Here is a 19,973-nt window from a genome sequence, read left to right on the forward strand (position 1 = left end):
CCACTGCCACGGGAATTGTGTCATTTTTTAATACTGAGTTTCGTTTCACCTGGATTGAGATATTTTCTTGGGCTGAAAATATATTTTCCCAACAGGGTGCAATCTTTAAAGGGATGTTTCAATGATTTTTATTAGCAGATATCATATGTTTATTGATCCTTTAAAATATTTTACCTTTTGCATTCAACTATTCTGCATGAAAGACATCACCAGAGTTAATAATTTCTGGTTGTTAGCGAGGGAAAGGATCCAAAGTTGCCGTGTTGGTGGAAGCACCCAGACAAATATTTATACCCTGCTTTGAATCTCAAAACCAGGAAATTCAAAGTGCAAGAGAAAATAAGAGATACCAAGGCTCTGAAACTTTCAGAAGTGTGAATATTTTATTGTTTACTTTATTAGGAGAGAGGCGTCCAGCTCTTGGAAAGCTGAGTTTAGGTGAACACGGGATTTTCAGGGATATTTGTGTGCCTCAAAGAAATGTTCTAATTGTCTAACAAACGCCAAAACAGGGTGGCAGGTGGGGTGGCCACTGCATCCCTTCCCCTGGGAAGGCTGAGGTGAGCCAGCCCTTTGTAAGGGTGTTTTCCAGAGCTTTTATAATCAAGATGTGTGTGTGTGTCTCTCTTACACTCCAAGCAAGGCTACACAAGCTGAGCTGAGCCACAGCAGCTCTGTGAGGGCTGGGTATGCACACACAAGGGCCTGAGTTGATTTATCTTGATGTTTGGTTGAATTCTTCGCATTTTGGGTCCCTTCTGTAACCTTTTCACCTCGTTCTTTTTTGAGGTGGCTGCCTGGCTGTTACAATTTATCATGAACGCATCTCACTTCACTTCTGGCTCCTGTGACGGAAGGAACAGCCGGTCTCCGGGAGGTCAAAGACATTATTTTCCCCTCATCTTTCTCAGTTTCCAGCACATATTTGTCACTTTGAAAAAGCATGAACTCCGGATTTGATGCACTTTAATTGATTTCACCCTCAACAAGTCCAACTGTCCATCAACCTTTCCTTTTTCTTTCCTCCCCTTCATTTCTTTCCTCTGTCCCTTTACTTTGGGAGGGATGTTTTCACCCGCCTGCATGTTGAAGCTGTTGCAAAGCCCATGATCCTATCAAGGTTTAGTGTCACTTGCCATTTCTCTCATTTTCCTTGTCCTCCAAGTTGAACTTTGGATGCTGAGCGAGAATGAATCCGCCTTGTAGGAGGACTGGTCTTGTGGTATCTTAGTGTTGTCAAAGTAAAAGGGATGGCTGATAGCAAAACGTGGTTGATGGTCCACTTATTTTGAGACAGCTGTGTAGAATTAGACCTGCAAGAGAATTAATAATTAGTTCTCGATATACAGGCATTGGAATTTAAAATAATTTGCAGTAGGGTGGCAGAGATGCTGTTTCTTCTTTCCTCCTGGAAGGATGTGCATTCCCAGTGGTGTAGGTACATCCAGTGTTGTGTGGTTGTGAGTTCAGTGTGTAAAATGGCATTGGCACCTCGTAAAATGAGGTCACAGAATCATAGAATATCCTGAGTTGGAAGGAACCCACAAGGTTATGAGGTTCAGTTCCTGGCTCTGCACAGGACCATCCCAAAAATCCTACGAGATGCCATCACACTCTGGCTTATTTGGTGAATTCTTCTGGCATAAGTGGAGTTAGGGAGTAAATTGGGTATGTGGGTGGATAACAACTTGCCCTTTTCACAGGAATCTTTTAAGTGTGTCTTGGAAGCCAGGGGCTGGTTACAGTGGAGCCTGAGAGGTTAATAATGCTTTCATTACATCTTGGTTGTTATCAGGACTTGGGCAGGGAAAGTGGCTTCTATTTACAGCAGAGCAGGGAGATTTCAAGCTCTGTGTGCTGTTCTGTGGTGTTCACCAGAACTCAGCACAGAGAAGGGTGTTCTTTGGGCTGATGTGCTCTTCCAAGAGCTCCAGCACTCAGAGTGAGCAGAGCCGGCTCACGATGCTTTATGTGAGTGTTTTCAAGGTGTAGCCCAGGGTAACCAAGAAACGCAAAGCTCCTGCCGGGGTGTGCTCGGTGTTTGTGAGCGCAGCGAGCCGGGCGAGTGGGAACTGCTGTCCATGGTCCTGCGTGTCGGGGCCGCAGCGCTGGGGCTCGAGCAGGGGGTGGTTCGGGCTGGGGGCTTGGAGAAGGGGCAGATCCCTCCCTCCCTCCCTCTTTTCCTGTGCCAAACGGTGTCAGCCGGGTCTGTGTTTGCCGCCGTGTGTGTGACGAGGGAGCTGAGCGTTCTTTGAGGGGTTATAAAGGGCTTCCACCAGGACTCGTGGACGTCGTGCTGATCCTTTGCTTTCTTTAAACTTGCAGAGGGTGGGTTTAGGTTAAATATTAGGATGAAATTCTTCCCTGTGAGGGTGGTCAGGCCCTGGCAGAGGTTGCCCAGAGAAGCTGTGGCTGCCCCTGGATCCCTGGAAGTGTCCCAGGCCAGGTTGGACGGGGCTTGGAGCAGCCTGGGCTGGTGGGAGGTGTCCCTGCCCATGGCAGGGGAACACAGGGATCAGAATAAAATGTTATTAATATGACATTAGAATGTTTCAAAGGACATACAACGATTTAATTTCTTTTTCTAAGGGGGTACTATCCATTCCAGTTAAGTTCAGTGCTATGTGTGTGGGGGGGAGGGAAATTTGGTAAGCTCTGAAAGAAGTCCATTAAGCTACTCCAGGCACTGCACTGAATAGGAAGAAAGATCACCTGGTGAAGAGGTGAACTGATGGCTTACTGCCTTCTGAAGAGTCTTTTCCATGGCCTTTGTCTCCAGCTTAGAGTTCCAAGAGATGCTGATGTGACAGGTTTCACACATGTTGGGAAATCAGTTTGAGGATTTGTCTGACAGTCTCTATTTAAAAAAGAAAAAAAAATACTTTGATCTCTGCAAGAGCTCCTCTAGAAGTGGTTCTACTGAAGAAGAAATTGGAGACCTTTCTCATCACCTATAAAGTAATCAATTTAACTGATTAGAAAGGTTCATGGAGGAAATTTAGATGTTTTCAGGTCACTGGACTGCAGCATTCTCATCTCTCCTCTACCAGATACCGGCTGAGTACAGAGCTGGACTCAGAAAGTGGGGAGAGCTCACCCATGGCAAGCTTTTCACACTTCATTTGGGGCAACATCAGCAAGGTTTTAATGTGGGTTTTTTTATGTGCTGGTTAGATGGGTTCTCTTGGGAAGGGGCAGGGAAGGACTATCATTTACTGGAAACAAGAATTCAGAATTTTGTACAATCGCACCAGTGATCAAGGTTTCCACTTGTTTCTTCAATACAGGCTGCCCAGGGAGGTGGTGGAGTCACCATCTCTGGAGGGATTTAAAAGATGTGTGGATGTGGCACTTGGGGACATGGGTTAGTGGTGGCCTTGGCAGTGCTGGGGGATGCTTGGACTCAATCTTAGAGGGCTTTTCCAACCCAAACAATTCTGGATTCTGTCAGGAATTATACAAACTGAGGAAACTACTGTGTTGAGGTAACTTGGCATGGCAATACTGGAGCTGGCAATACCACAGACCCAGTCTTCCCATCCCTGGGATGTAAGTTAGGAAAGCAGGAAACACCAGCACTCCACCAGGGCTGCTTACAGAAGCTTTCAAACAGTCCCAGGATTATGGGAATATTCAGCTAATGCTGGAATCATTTTAAGATGTGGGCTCAGGTTTGATGCTTTAGATGAAGATCATCCTTAAAACTCAGTCCAGTCAGTGTTCAGAGCATCCAACCCTAAGAATCCCTTTGGTCTCTGAGAACCCTTTGCTGGAGGCCTGAGATTTTAAGCAGCTTCTGTGTTCCCTTCCACTGTATCCCACGGACCTGAAGCAGCACTTGCTCCTGAGCAGCTCCACATCCATGAGCAGACACACCTTCCTCTCCCCAGCCCAAATCCAGGAGATAATGGGATGTGAATTCATCCAGGAGTGACTCCAGGGGAGGCTGCACAAGCCATGGTTTGGCAAAGCTGTGGAAGTATTTCAGAACACCCATTTTAATGAGGAAAGGGAGACAGAGCTCCTGCAAAGGCAGTGCAGAGCAATTGCATTAGGCTGTTGATAATTTCAGTTTGAATTCCCCTCTGAAATCTTCTCTTGGGAGTCTTAGTTCTTAAGTTAAATGACTAATTAGAGCTTGTTCACACCACAGATCAGCCCAGCAAGGCAAACTTCTAAGAGCTAATGCTGCTTACTTGCTCCCAGAGGAAGCTGAAGGTCTCAGGAGCTTGCAGAGGAATTTTCCTCCTGGAAATCTGTGTCTGCTACCAAGACATCAGATAATTTAGGTGGGAGGGAAGCAAAGAAAAATCCTCCCTCACCAGACAGACCCTCTCTCAAGCCAGTTTCTTTGCCTTGCTCTTTCTCTGCTTCAACATCTTGTTTAGTGGGAGAAAAAAATGTGAAACTAAGTGCCCCAAGCTGAGAGATGTTGGGCACCCAGCAGGACCCTGACCTTCCTTGTAGGTGACAAATTGGATGGCATGTAGGCTGAGGAGGGAGGGAGGGGGATGGCTTGCAGGGGGGTTAAAGTTACAAAGCCAACATCTGTTCCTGAGGGTATGTACGGGCTGCAGTGCTCTGCCATTCCCTTTGGGAAGGCACGAGGGAATGGCCCTGGGGTCACCAGAGGACAAAGGCAGGAATGGGCACAGTGGGTGGCTCTGAGTGGATACAGAATGGGTATAAATACACAAAATAGATCCTGAGGGGTTGGTTGCAGAGGGGGTAGAAGGTGGAGAATGAGTCTTAAGAAGAAGGAAGGATGTGTTCATCTGTGAGGTACGAAAATCTGGGTCTGGTTTTCTTATCTCAGGGCCCCCACAGGAATTACTCATCTCTGAGTAATGGAGGGCAGCAAAGCTGTTTTTCATCTCTTCCAGTTACCAGAAGTCCCTCCTCTGATCATCTCCTACGTTCATATCCTCTTCTATCTGTCTCTGACTTGGATATTCCTTGTTATTTAGCACCGTGAGCCACTGCAAAAAAATATCAGGTAGGACTGGCAGTCTGGAGTCATCTGGAGAGATGTTGTTGTGCCCCAGCTTCCATGGAGGAACAAGAGAGCCTGGGCAAGGCATCTCTCCTGCATTCAGCTGTGAGATTTTGCCCCAAATGCCTTCTGTCATCTCAGCAGACCCCGTCCTTTTTGCTTTAATTGATTCTGCCCGGCTTTAATCTGATGTGAGAACGGACCTCCCACCACGAGCACTGGGGTTGTGCACGGGGAGCTGGAGGTTGGGTGTGGCTGAGAGAGGAGCAGGGTGGTTTTGTTGTAACAGGGAGACAAGGATATGTTAGGAAAGACACTGTAAACCCACTAACAATCGAAGTGAGGCCTTTCACTCCCATACTGGGTTTGTGGGAAGTGCCTGTATAACAAGTGGAAAGCAAAATGCTGGAATAATAACTTCTCATTATAGCTGTATGTAGGGTTTCCTGAAGCCATCCACAGCCCTGTTGGGTTGGCTCCATGCAGGAGTGCAGTGGGAGACAGTCCAGGAGACCTGGCCATTCCCTGGGGATCCGGGGGGGAAAGGAGAAGGGAATGGCTTTGGCTTTGCTCACCTAACTGTGTGATGGTAGAGATGAGAATAAATAGGGAAGTTGAAAAGGAAACCTCCATTGTGAGTCTGGTCAGACAAAGTCTAAACAGTTGTTGCGTTTGTTTTATCAAATCAAAATATTTTGGTTCAGTGGTGTGTTGGATTGAGTCAGTGTGTCTGGGCTGACACAGTGTTGGAGAAACACTCTGGTTTGAGGGGGTTGTATCCCTGTCCCCGGGGGATCAGGAGCTCTGTTGTCTCCCCCAAGCCACAGGAGAGGGGAGCAAGGGGAGGCTGGATGAGAGCAGTCCCCTTCCCATGGTTTGAGTTTAGAATTTTCAGATATTTTAAGGCCTCTTCAAAGCTGCTCTGTGGCCCTGCTCAGTCTGATTAAGTGTTCTGCTGCTTGGACCACAAAGAAGGGTTTTAAGTGGAATGGTAACATTTTTGAGGGAAAATAGATGAATAAGTATTCAGAGTTAATTATCTGCAAAACCCTGAAATGGCATGAGTAATAAAATATAGATAGGTACACACTTATTCTTATGATGCCATTAGTGGTCTGTGCTTCTGTGGCAGATGGTGGTGTGCTGTTAAATGTTGCCATGCATAAGAGTAAGAAGATACTCCAAAATGCAAAATTATTGCCTCCCATCAGTGAAGGCTCAGGTCTTTGAGAACATGGTCTGGTTGAGGTGTTCTTCTAAAAGTATCTTGCCCAAAAACATGGTAGTGAGGACCTAAGAGCAAAACAAGTAAAGCAGTTGAGGTTAGGCTGGAATAGATCTCGTGTAGCTCCCGACCTCTCCCACATCTCTCCCAGGCACAATTCCCAGTGAGACCTCATTGTTCTTCTAAAAACAACTTTGTTCCTATCTGGTAGTTTTGTTTAGGATTTCACAGAAGCCGTAAAAAATAATACCATGTAGTTGCTTTTGTTGAAATATTTCCTCCTTTCCTTCCTTGCCCCAGAAATTTTCTTTTTTTTTTTTTGACTTATTTTTCAGCCATTCCACCTGACCCTTCAATATTTCCATATTTCAAGGAGATTTAGCCAAATGGTGTGTTTCCATGGCTGATATGCAGCAATAATGCAGGGTTAATACCTAATTAGTTCCCAGGGACATTGAGCTTTTCACGGATATTCAGTAACAAAAGCGACAACAAACAAGCTGAATTCCTAGGTCTTAATTCATCGAGGAAATAGGAACCTAAAAATGCAGGAATTATTCAGCGCGGTATGAAAGCTCCGTTCTTTCCCTCACGAAGCCCAGAGGATGCTATAGTAGCTGACAGGGGAAATATAACCTCCTCCTCCTCCATCCCTCCCTCCCTCCCTCCAGGGGGGCTGTATATGTGTCTGAGTTTGCAGCCCTGACATCTCCCAACAGGAAAATTCCCAGTTCTGCAGCTCCCTTTAAACAGCTCCTCGCAGATTCCCCTCCCTGCCTCAACCCCCCAGTCAGGCTGACCCTGGGTTTTTTTTTTTTCCTGACATCCAGCCATACCTGATCAGTTGTATCCTGAGCAGCTGGATGTGATCAGAGCTGGCCTTCCACCTCCCAGGATGGCGAGCATATGGGCCCGCGGGCTCCAGCCATTATGTTCCTGAGCACTGAGCTTGTCTGCCTGTGGCTACACAGGGGTTTTTCCCTCCCCCCCCCCCCCCAAACAATCGCAAATAAACCTTTCTGATAAGTAACAGCAAAAACAAACAGGCCCTTTGGCTCTGCAGGCAGCGAGAAGGAGGGAGGAATGAAAACCCAGCCCAATAACAAAATCTTTGCCGTGTTTAGGCAGCACACGCAGAGTTGCCTCCAGGAGGGAGGAACTGTCTGCCCTCAGCCAGACAGAGCTTTTCTGGGAGCAGGAATGGCTCCTTTCAGGGTGATGAGCCCTCAGTGCTTTACAGTCAGGCCCTGGTGTGGGAGCTCCAGGGGATGGAGGAGGTTTGACACTGAGAACAGCCCTGGAGATCACCCAGACCAACAAAGTGAGGCTTTGAGCTGACCAATGTGGGCAGTCTGGTATCAACCTGGAAGTGATAGAGGGTTGACGGTTGAGAATGGCTGTAGTGAGGGTACTCAGCCTTAGCCCCTGGCAAAAGGGAAGAGCAGGAGGCTGGTACAGTGCAAGAGTTCAGGGCAGTTGTGGGAAGAGGCTGTGGTCAATCCCAAACAGCCTCTTTGTGTCCTTTCCCATTGCCAGAAAGTGTCTTGGCTTCTGGAAGGGGTCACAGGCACTTTGCACTGTGTTTGCCAAGGGGAGCATAACCAAAGCAAATCCCCCTGTCTTGGGGGTTCACTGTGATGCTTGGAGAGCTGAAGAGGGGTCCCTGAGCCCCTTCCCCCACCTTAGTGTGTCCTGGGCTCTGATCACTGTGTAAAACTTGAGGCAACCAAGAGATTTTTGCAAAGAATGTGTGACAGAAATGGTAGGTCTTACCTTCCTTGTATTTTGCTTTGCTCTGTGCCAAGGAAATAAGGCTTCAGCCTTCCCAGACAGTCCTGGCTTCCCAAAACTATGTAGCTCAGCGGTCAAAGGTGTGCACTAGGGCATCCAGATCGGACCTGGCATGGTCTTAAAATCATGGTCTAAGCCTAAAGATGGAAAGAAACCCCTCACTTTGCCCTCTGAACCCCATCAATGCAACACACAGGCTATTGGTGCCCTGTGTGTTGAACACACCGGGACCACAAGAAACCTGTAGCTGTGCAAAGTGGGGGGGAAAACTTGTTCTGAGATGTTCAAGAAACGTGATGAACTCAAAAACTGCCTGGTAACACAACACCTTTTAGACCAGGAATCTGCATTCTGGGTAGATGTATTGAGGGTTTGAGCCTCCCAAGTGCTCTCCCAGCTGGTGGTTCCCTCAGTCAGTAGATGATGGACTTTTTCAACTTGGAAACCAGACCCATGAGGAGCCTTAGAAACCTTTGCCTGGGCAGATATGGCCAAGGTCACCATCCTGGCACATCCCCTCTGAACTCAGACACTGTCTTGAAAGGCTGCCAGAGTCTGCAGCACGCTTGTGCTGAAAGGCTGGAACCACGTGAAGGGGCCCTGTGGCCCTGTCACCTCCTCCTGCTCCTGAGCACTGATGTCACCACACAGTCACAGCACATGGCACCAGGTACAGGTTGTGCTGCTGCTGGTGTGTCTTCTCTGAGGTCTTCAGTGGGATTTACTCCTACACACCGATGGACTTCTGTGTCCCCAAATGCTTGAACTGTGGAGAGGAGCAGCAAATCCCTCTGGGAATTTCATTCAGAGAGGGGAGAATGAGAGCCTAAGCCGTGGGATCAGCACCTACTGGGCCAAACATCGCTGTTGGTTACAGCCCAAGCAAACAGCATTAATTGTAGATTTATGTCAGCCTTTCTGAGAGTCACTCCTGGGGCAGAGCCACTTCTGGTAGAGGATTAATCTCGCTGGAAAACTCCCTCTTGTTCTTTGCCTGGTCCCTGACACTCGCACATGCACACAAACCAACCCTGGTGACCCCCCAACAACCCAGTCAGCTCACAGGGAAGGAAAGGATGTGAAATCCAAGCTGCCCTCCAGCACAACCCTGCATCTGCCACAGCCCTTTTGGAAGGCAGGACCAGCCACCTGCTAGTTGTTTTGCTCGGAGAGAAAATGTCTATTGGACACATAGGAAACAACTAATCCTGTCCCCTGGGAGGGACTGGCCATTTGTCATTCCCACAGTCTCAGCACAGGTACTCAGCACCTCCCAGGGCTGGGGCACTGTGGCTTTTCTCTGGTTGTTTTTCCACTTGGCAGTAGTTTTGTGTTTGGGTTTATCTAACTGTAGCATTTCTCAGCATTTACACTTGGTCATCCATGTCAGGACAGTGAAAAATACAGTGTGCCATGTTCTCACACATGCACCCCTTCTTCTCAGCTTAAAAATTAATGGAGGAAGACATGATTGCATGTGCTGGATGTATGTCTCCTTTCCATGTGCACACAAACTTTCTGATGAGGCATTTGTGCAATTTAAGATTTCCAGAAATGGGAATCTTCTCTAGTTCTCACTTGTGTCTCTCTGTGCCTAAAGAATGGTCAGTGGCATCCTCTCTCCACACTTCCATGATGTCATTGCACTCCATGTGGCACAGGAGTGTGATTTTACTTTTTTGACCCAGATTTTCCAGTGGAAGTGCTACAGATGCTCCCCTGGAGTCTCAACAGCAGAAGGGATACTTTAGTGGTCTGGAGCAGCAGGCTAGGAATGCCTCCATTCCTCAGGAGCAGCAGGCTCAGCTCCACAGGCTGCTCAACCATTCCCCTTTCCGAGGGCAATAAATTGAATACCATTCCATTTACTGCCTGCCCACAAGGTTCAAGTGAAAGAGGTAGGAGAGGGAAAAAGCCAACCCCGAGGCCAGTTAGTCCATGGGTGCAACTCAGTGTGGCTGTGCTGGCTTACACCAGCTGTGGGGCTGGCCCCGAGGTTTTGTGTTCCCATTATCCTGGGGCTCATATTGCAGGAATGCAGGGTTGGCCAGATGTGCTGGCCACAGGATCCCCTCCCCTCCCTAAGTGACAGGGTACCAGCTGCCACTCCCTGCCCTCAGAGCAGCCTGCCTGCAGCATGGAAGGTGCCGTGGGATCCTTGGGAATGGCCACCAGCACATCAACACCAACCCAGTTCCACGACACAACTCTGAGTAAGAGCAATCGAGGAACTTTTCCCCCCTTTGGAAGTGATGTTCATCTCCTCCCCCCAGCCCAGCATATGGAATTCTGGATCACATTTCTCTCTCTTGCCAATAAATATTGCAGATTTATTGCTCTCTACCTGGTGGGCAGTAAATTGCATTCCACCTCTGTTATAAGGCTCTTTGCTATGACACAGCCTTGCAGCTCCATTAAACCTTAATTACAGCAACACTTCATTGGGTCGCTGCGATGGCCCGAGCGCCACTGCAGTAAGGGAGGATGTTATGGCCAAAACAGGCTGATGCAGAGGGGCTTTGTTTTGTTTTCTTTCCTCCCTTTTTAAGGATTATGGAGAGCTGAGCCCAGCAAGGGGAATAGATGGAGCCTGAGCCTCCTGCTCTCTGCTCATTTTCCACGACAGCTGGCCTCACCTGCCGCAGCCCCGGCGGCTCCTCTGCGCCCTGATGAAGTGCTCAGCAAACAGTGCTCCAAGTTGCCTCTGTTAAATGCCTTCTTTGCATTTGTGCTGATGAGATGCATCCTAGGTGGAGTTGTCCCGGGGTTTGATTGCATGAGGAGAGCAGGGTTTGGCCAAACAGAACACCAGGAGCAAAACGGCGCTCGGGTTTCTATGGACTGTAGAGAGACAAATCTGAGAGCAGCCTCACGGCTGTGCAGGCTCCTCCTGCAGCAGGCAGATTGCTCTGTGTCAGCTCAAGGCACTGTTTCTGGTGCCATCTGTCCTTCCCTGCAGCCTGTGACAAGGAATGAGGCTTTGCAAGTGCTGGCTGCTGCCACGGCTCCTCAGAGACCAGTGTCTCCTGATGTTTTTCCCCAGGCTCCTCTGGCCCTGCTCCCTGAAGCTGCAGGGAAGGCTGGAAGAGGGTGGAGGGCTCGGTGCCTGTGGACACTGGATGTGTGGGTAGATGGTTCTCATTTCCCCTCTCCAACCAGGCGTGGAGGAAGCACAGCTTGGAGCTCCAGGAGAGGCTGTCCAGTGCCTGTGCTCCCTCCGGACTGTTCTGCTTGGCCTTGTGGCTTTTGTTCTGGAGATCATTCCAGGTCTAGGATGAGTCCCCCAGCCCCTCAGGCAGGTTCAGTACGAGTGTGCATTGTGCAGACACCTCTCCTCAGATGGATGCTCAGACCCTTCTGCGGGATGATGAGCGAACCAGAAGGCTCTAATGGCTGCACCAGCCACTTGGATTCGGTGCAGGGTTCCAGAGGTGAGCACTGAGTCGGCAGATCTGCCCAGGAGAAGGACTGTTTTGTTCCCAGTTCAGAAATTATTTGCCTCCCTGGCCGTACTGGTGTGATACCAAGTGTCAGATGTGGTGTAGCTCTGGCAGGAACTGGGACTGCTGGGATTATCCTCAGGATTCTCTTCGCCCACTCGTCAGTGCTGATCGTGACTGTTGTGGTCACTTTGTGTAATGCTCATCATCCTTGTAAGTCCACTTGTGTGAGTAAGGATGTTCATCTGACTGCATTTTACCACATCTATAACTTTATCTGGTCAAACATCCTTCAGATATCCACAGGGAATTGTAGAGAGGCAGCACAGAAAACGACACCACTGCTACTGCAGAAAGCAGCTACCAGAAAGCAACTAAAATCTTTCTACCAATTCAGTTGCTGAACTCTTTAACAAATAACCAACACATGGGAAATACTTGCCTTTGGGGAGCCTGTGTCAGTGCCTTGTTTGTCCTTACTCTCCCCTCTTGCAGCAACCTTGAGATGTCAGACGTAGGAAACGCGGCCACAGCTGTTTATGCACTTAGAGGGTTTTTTCCAAGGCCACATCCTTCTATTCTCCCCTAGATTGCTTGAAAAGACGCTGCAGGGACTCCAGAAAGCCAAGGTCTATGTGCCACGTGCAGGTGTTGCCAGGAGATTGACATTCTGAGCGTTTGAAAACTATCAGAGAACTAATTTGGTGGTGGTTTGATTGCTTTTTTCCTCTCCTCCTTCCTTCCCTCTCGAACTGTGCTTTAGAAGACTTTGTGCTGTAGATTGATATATCTAACAGAGCTACATTATTCAAGCCATAGACAACCATGACAGCACAAATTAGGAGCAAGATGGGTATCTTGTCTTTTGCAAAGTGTTCAGCTTCTCTGAATCCTGGACTGGGATAAATTGTCCCTCACCAAAGCCCTGTCCAGCCCTTGGCTTCTCTTCCTCTGTAGGAATTTAAGTCCTACCCACCCTAAGTGGGTCAGAAAATGCCACTGCTTCATTTTCTTCTAGGAAAATGCCATCACCTGGATGAAAACTGATTCTTTTTCCACGTGCAAATGGATAGGTTTTGTGGAATTCTTGTTTTAAGTAACATTAGGAGGGAAATAATGCCAGAGGTCTGGCTTTGGTAGGTGCAAACCAAAGGGGTTTGTTCTTTCTCCACGAGGGGAAAAATTTTCATTTTTAAAATGCAGTCCATATGTAAACAAATTAAAGATGTGTAAAATTAAATGGGAATGTTTTGAAGGGATCGAAAATAAATATTTTGATTAACTCAAATGAATTTAAAAATAAATCACGGGGAAAATGAAATGTTGGGGGAGGATTTTTTCGGTCCTCATTTGAAATGAAAAATAATTTGCAATCTTGACACTTTTCATGGAATGAAAAGTCCATTTGCTGATTAAGGTCCGGATTCATCCTGGCTAATTTCAGGCACTATTGAACTGCTTAGTGCCAAAGGGCACTTTAATCCACCTGAGATTTAAATTGCCCTCTGGAGGTACCTATTTCTTCCACTGATAAGACAAGGGCAACGTGACTTCTCTCCATGTGCCTGAGAGAACCACCTGCAGTTGGGTGGCACGAGCAGGGTGCAGTGCTCTGCCTTGTCTAGGTGACCTCCCAGGTCCCTTCCAACCCAAACCATTCCACGATTTTATGAATTTGGCTGCTCTACACGCTGTTGTTGTGTTCATATGCCCTTCCATCTTTCCCAAAAAAGTTGGGGGACTTGGGTTTGGTTTGGACTCAGGAACTGGACTCAGTGATCTTTGTGGGTCCCTTCCAGCTCAGGGTATTTTGTGATTCTACAATTGCTTTTTTTTTTCCTGAAGGGGGAGGAGATTTCAGCTAAAATACAGTTTTTTCTCTACTTGTTTCCTGTTGGTGGAAATAGAAAATCTGGAGGACTGGCAGGACCATACCTGATGAGAAGCAAAGGAACAAGATTTGTAGTCAAGATTGAGGGGATCTTTGGTCAGGTTGTCCATTCTCTTTCAAACACCACATACCACAACTTCCAACTCTCACATCTGGTTGGCAGAAGGCAGGTCCTCTTCAGCAGCTCCTCCACAATGTGCTGAACACTCTACTCCATCTTTAGTACTCCTTGACCCAGAACAAAAGTGAAAATATTTGGCGTGCCAGGAAAGGTTAACAAATAAAGTGATGCACGGCCTTCTCCTCCCCATGACATCACTTCCATGTGAGAGAACAATCTTCTTCGTGTCACACCTGGCAGTCTGGTGTGACAGCAAAGGGACACATCTGCTACAAGCCTTTTCCTGTTCTGGGGGTCCCACAGTGCTGTCCTGCCTGGCTGCATTCTCCACCCTCCTCCAGGCTGAGGTGGAGGGTCTGGACCACTTTACACCACAGCCCCAACCAGTGTAATCCTGTCACGTTCATGAGGGCTTTTGGTCATCTGTCCACTCAGCCAGATGGATTTGCTTTAGGTAGCTGGACATTTGGGAAGTATTATTTCTTTTAAATATGTAGCCTGTGCTGTTCTTATTTTGGGCTCATAAAACATAATGAGATATGGGTCAACATTTAAGTCGTGTGGAAAATTACCTCCTGGAAGACTTTGTGGAGCCAAAAGTTTATCTGGTATTAACTCTAATTATACTCCATCGAGCTGTACAGCAGCAACTGTGGCCTTGGACTAAGACCTTTTTCTCCTCCTAGAGAGCTCCCTATTGCTATTGCATCTGTGCAGTGGGATGTGCACTGGGACACGATCCCAGGTGAACATCATTCCTCCTCTGCTGTGTTTTGGTGGGAGTCATGGAACAGTTTGGGTTGGAAGGGACCTTAGAGATCATCTATTTCCAACTCCCTGCCATAGATAGGGATACCTAAGGCAGAGCATCTCACTGCATCCAACTCTTTGCTTGCCCACAATGCAACATTTTATTCACTTTTCAAGTTTGCAGCAACTACTGCAAACTTCTTGCAGCAGCTCCTTGGCAAAGCACGTCGGATGTGTCTGAGCACTTCAGTCTGAGCATGTGCTTTTGGAGGCAGCATGGGAGGGTGGGGGAAGGAGATTAAAATACAGTTGTTGGCTGATACGAAGCAAAAAAAAAACAACCCTTAAATAAACCACAAATTACACAAAAAAAAAAAAAAAAAAAAGAAAAATCCTGTGAGAAAGAAAGAAAGTAACAAGTCTGTAGAGGATGGATGTTTGGAACTGTTCAGCCTAATGCATGCCAGATTCCTTCTCTCCTCTCTCCCCCCCACCCCCTCCCGCTGCCTTCCCCTTACCAAATGCTGTCTGCTAAACTTCTGAAACACCCTTTGCCTTTTTGACCCTTCAACTCATCTTGAACTTAGGAAAAATTGGGGAGGCGGGAAGCAATGGTTGCCTACACAGTGCGTGTGGCTGTGCCGGGGCAGGGGGTGTGCGCCGGGGGTCTGGGAGCAGGGGGGGGGGGGGCCTGACATGGCTTTGTGTGGTTGATGCTCCCCTGAAAACAATTTGTATCCTGTTAATAGAATTAGTAAATATTTGTAGCTCCCTTTGAAGCCCGTGTCCCCAGGGGAAGCGTGGGGGTGGGGGGGCGCAGAGAAATTAGAGACAAGTCCCTGGTTTAGCCATCCCGGCCCCTTCCCCCAACCTCTCTTTCATTTTAACCCCTCCTTTATGAAGACACTAAACAGACAAATTGGAGGTTTGAAACGAGGCTTGTGCTGGTGCCTGCGGAAGTGACAGGGGTGGTACAAGGGGGCCTGATATCTGCTAATGCAAAAGCCATTCACAGCTAATGAACCCATTTGGGAGCCAAGTTCCTGAGTGTGGTGGGGCCAGGCCAGGCAGGTGCCCGGAGGTGCTGGCAGGGCTGTGCAGCAGGGCACTGCCCCATGGCACGTAGGAGTGGGCTCTGACTGGTGGGGTTTGGCTTGTGGGACTGTTTTCCGTGGTCTTTCAGCTCCATCACACCCCAAGTAACCCTAAAGGAAGATATGTCTGTACACGTATAACATCACTTCTTGAGCTCACAGGATGGTTTGGGTGGGAAGGGACCTTAGAGATCATCTCATTCCAACCCCCCTGCCACAGGCAGGGACACTGCCCATAGAGCAGGCTGCTCCCTCTCTCTTTCCTGTGTAGGATTATAAAGTGCTAAAGGACAAAGGAAGAAGAAAGTGATCTTGAATCGGAAAACTGAGTCATGTAGGGCTGAGATGTTTCATTTCCCGTTATTATTTCCGATTCCCTTCTCTGCAGAACTGCCCAGATGCACAGGCTGAGGTTAGATCACCTGCAAGTTTTTAGGTGGTGGATGTGTTCCAGCTCTCTGCTTCCAGCAGCTGGCAGTTGAAGTCCATGTGAGTGACAAGGGCCACCCAAAAGGAGGATCACATTTGAAACAGGGGAAATTCAAGGAGCCAGGAGCATCTCCAGGCATGGCAACGTTACTTGGGAGGGATTTTGAGAGGCTTTGGGGAGGAAGTTTGTACAAGCTATGTTGCTTTAAGTGCAGAAGGAGCCTGTGTTGTGCTGTTGTTTAGAGAAACATCCTCTCAGTGATTTGCCAAATCCACCCAACACTGTAGTCCTCTGATCATGCAAAGCTCTTGGCAAAGCAGCTGAGCTCTTACAGGTGAAGTTGCTTCTGAAGATGTACATCTGAAGTAAGCTTTTGCCTTATACACAGTCTGTAAACAAACTCTTGGTGGGGGGAACCGAGGAGGGGGCACCAACATAACTTGGAAACCATTGGAGTTGGGTTGGAAACGCTCTGCTTGGACTAAAGGAGTTGCTGTGTTCCAGGTGTAGTAGAATCAGATAACCTGGATCTTCTTGAAGCTTTTCCAAATGAAACTGGTTGGACTTGAATGCCTGTGTTTTGAGGGTTCACTCTTTGTAATATCAGTGCTTTCTGTGAAACCATGTGAACCCTGCCTGGGAAGGAGGGCATGGATCCCTGCAAGTGTGAAGGCAGCTGGGAGAAGGAGCAGCTCTGCTGCTGCTGGAGGGTCAACCCATGCTGGAGAGGAGAGGCAGAGAGCCAGTTAAAAAAACCCACTAGTCTTAGTACATGCTCTAGAGGATCCATTTGTTCCTTGGAAACAGAAAATAAGCAATCCTAACTGGTGGTGTGGCTGCCTGGTGGGTGAGACCAGGCTGTGCTGGCATCTCATGCCAGCTGAGAACATGGGGGAGGTTAGGAAGTGACTCCCAAAGTCCGAGTTCTGAGGCTGGAAATTTGCTCTCTGCAATTTGGAGTCTGTGAAAAGTACTGAAGAAACCTCAGGTGGGTAATTTCTGTGTTGGGGGAAAGAGCGAGCAAGGCAGGCTCTGTAACTGTTGGATGTTGGGTTGTCTGTGTGCCAGGAATATTTAATGGGATTGACAGGCTTGACTTCTCTAGCAGTAGGCAGATAAGTGTCATCCAGCCAGTGTCACCTCAACAAGTGCCAGTGGAGAGGAGCAGGGGGTCAGAGGGTGATTCCTCAGCGTCTCTTGAGTTTTCCAGTTCTCTCCATGAGCTACCAAGTCACCCAGGACTACTAACTCAAACATGTGCTCAAAGTTAGGATAGATAAATCCATTTTTCAGCTGGGAGTTTGGTGTCTTGGAAGATTGCAACCCAGATAAAATGATTTCATTGGTTCGTACGTGGTTGAAGGTTGGCATTGAAAGTTTGCTCACCTAAAGAATGAAAACCTTTAAAAAGCCCTGACCTTCAGCTGAAACAAAAAGTTTACGTAAGAAATGAAACCATAAATTGTTTTAAGCTCGTGAATTTTCCTTTCCTGAGAACGGGCTTAGAAAGAGAGAAACAATTGCAAAAACTCTCTCATGTCTTGTTGGTTTTCTGTGCAAGGGCAACAACAGAAATGTTCACAAGTCTTTAGACTTTGAGGAAAATAGTTGCAAAACATATTTAGTGTGCTTCAACCAGCTGGGTTTTCTGGCAGCTCCAACGAAATCTAAACAAGGAAAATGATTGTCCTTTTTTGTTGCGTTTTGCAACATTTTTTTATCCAGACTGGACAGTACAAAGCACATCCTCTGTGGGAAGGTGTCGGGGGCTGCAGAGGAGATAAAGTTCCCTGTGATTATATGGGGTGTTTCTCAATTGAGAGTCAGCACATGTGGAGGTCCAATCCTTTTAACACACACACATACAGGGAAAAGGGAGGAAGTGGAGTCCATTAAGGAGAATAGTAAAACCAGGAGTCAAGTAATGAACGAGCGACCGATCCAGCAACGTCATGTGAGCGCCTCTCACTCCCACTCCTCGCAGGAGGTATTGGCCAGTTCTGCAGGGCTGAGCCCCAGATCCTGTGAGCAAGGGCCTCTTTTGCAATTCTATATGTCTGCTCTACCTTTTCCAGACATGCATCTCTGGTTTTATTAAGCACACGGCTTGCTGTGGTCCTTAAGTTCCCAGCAGCTTTCTCCACTCCCATTCCCACCCAGAGCTGAGAGAACTATTACCAGGTAATGATGTGTCAAGCAATAGGCAAAGTGGGGGAAATCACTGAAAGAAAATGCTGATGTAGCTGTGGAAGCATCTATGGCTTTTTTGTTCTCTTCCATTAGCTGGTTTTCTACACCCAAAGCCTTTAACTTGCTGATGTTTCTCCTTAGGTGAATGGGTGGCTTTGGGCACTGGCAGGTTGGCAGCAGGTCTGAAAAGGGTTGTAATGTTACTCTTGTCCTCAGGTGAATTATGTTTTCAAATGCTCTGAAGTAACAAGGTTTAACTTCTCTTGGGTCTATATAGTGACAGTCAAATTACCTGTAATTTTGTGTTTATCTGAAAACTGGCAGTGACTTCCTTAGGTGATCCAGGTCCCTGAAAATGTGGCTTGATTTATTCCAAAATCAAGTCCAGTACAATTCAAAGCTCATCCTAATTCTGTGTGGCCTGACTTGTCAGGGTCCAGGCCAACAGTAGGTGACTTGCCTACATTTCCTCAGGGATGTTTCAGTCCTAGCAGAGGCCAGGACTGGAAGCATCTTAAATCATGATGTTTAGAAAGCTCTGCAGTGCCAAACCTGCTCATGGATGAGCTCCCTGGGGAGCATCAGACACCTACAACCTGGGTCTGCCTGGGCAAAACCCCCCTGTGATCCAGAGCCTGACTGGGGGCTGCACCTTCTCCTGGTGCTGATCTCAGCCTAAACCAGGGGTAAAGCTTGCCCAGCTTCTTGCTCCATCATGTACTATTTTAATGGTTTCCCATATGTTAAATATTCTGTCAGTAAGTGAGGAATCCAGTGAACCTGATATTTAATAAAGCCATTTGAAAATTATTCCTGGATAGCAGATCTGCAAATGTTCAGAAACTCCTTTTTTTACATCAAATGCTCAGTGTTGCATTCTGAGATTCCCTGCAAAGACTCAAGCCCAGACTGTAAAATGTAGTTTGAAATTTAATTTCCATGAGTATCAATGTGGAAGAGATTAAAATGGGAAAGTCCACAAGGAGAAAGATTTTCTTGGTAACAAAACAAACTCCACTGTGAGCTGGTGACAGATTTTATCAAAAATATTTTTAAAGCTGTCATTTCAGATTGTTTCTGCTTTACAAGGTTGGAAACGCTCTAGAAGCTGGAGCCATTTTTAATCTCTTTAGGAAACTAATTTTACAAATCAGCCACTGTATCTTTGATTGCAACAAACTTCACTTTCTGAAAACAGCGACCGTGGTGAGGGGGGAAAAAAAACCACATTCTTGTTTTGCAAACAATTTTGGTGAGTTCAATGAAAACATAGATAAATTATTCCAAAAGGATCCAATGGTCTTTGGAAACGCTGACAGTAAAGAAAAATTCCGGCTAAAAATTTTTGGTTCTGAAGAAGAAAAAAGCCTGGTTTCGACAAAAACACTTGCAATGCCAAGAATTTAAGCCAGCTGTCATTGTCTTTTGTATCCATAAACAAATGCCTTGGTCTCCCTAACAAATCTCAAATGAGTAAAAGGAGGATGGGAAAAGTAAGGGCTGCCTGTCTGCAGTGCATGTGGCAGCCAGTGGGTCTGACATGGATTTGGGGCTGTTTCCATGGAACCCTTGGAGAGCTGCTGAAGGTTCCAAGTCTGCACCTCCTGTGAGAGCACCTGGGAGAAGTCAATCCCTGTACTTGAGAGCCAGGGAGAGGAGGTGCAGCTTGGCAGTGGTAGCTGTAGAGAACCCACTGTACTAGCTGGTGTCCCACCACCCCTGACCAGGGTTCCACCACCCCTGACCAGGGTTCCACCACCCCTGACCAGGGTCCAACCACCCCTGACCAGGGTTCCACCACCCCTGACCAGGGTCCCACCACCCCTGACCAGCCATTCCAGGTGTTAAAGGCCAGGTTAGACGGGACTCTGAGCAAGCTGGTCTAGTAAAAATGTCTCTGCCCACGGCAGGTGGTTTGGAACTGGATGATCTTTGAGGTCCCTTTCAACCCAAACCACTCCATGATTCCATTATTCCCATTTTCCATGGCTGTGCTGTGGCGCTCGCTGGGAAGAGACTGGGCAGTGTGATGTGCCAGCAGAATTTTT

General features: G+C 47.5%; 1 long non-coding RNA gene across 5 annotated transcripts; it reads right to left on the reverse strand.

Moving 5' to 3' along the window:
• Positions 1-237: 237 nt before the first annotated feature.
• LOC116795634 lies at positions 238-7,213 on the reverse strand. Of its 5 annotated transcripts, XR_004360110.1 has the most exons (6): positions 7,055-7,213; positions 6,084-6,286; positions 4,888-4,979; positions 3,827-3,971; positions 2,713-2,857; positions 241-1,313 (listed from the first exon to the last, which is right to left on the reverse strand). It is a non-coding gene; the product is annotated as an uncharacterized LOC116795634 (long non-coding RNA). The 5 variants fall into 5 exon arrangements; XR_004360112.1 differs by having other exon boundaries at positions 238-1,313; positions 3,877-3,971; positions 4,888-6,286; XR_004360109.1 differs by having other exon boundaries at positions 238-1,313; positions 4,888-6,286.
• Positions 7,214-19,973: the final 12,760 nt, after the last annotated feature.

Source organism: Chiroxiphia lanceolata, chromosome 18 (genome assembly GCF_009829145.1).
Source record: "Chiroxiphia lanceolata isolate bChiLan1 chromosome 18, bChiLan1.pri, whole genome shotgun sequence".
Lineage (NCBI taxonomy): Eukaryota > Metazoa > Chordata > Aves > Passeriformes > Pipridae > Chiroxiphia > Chiroxiphia lanceolata.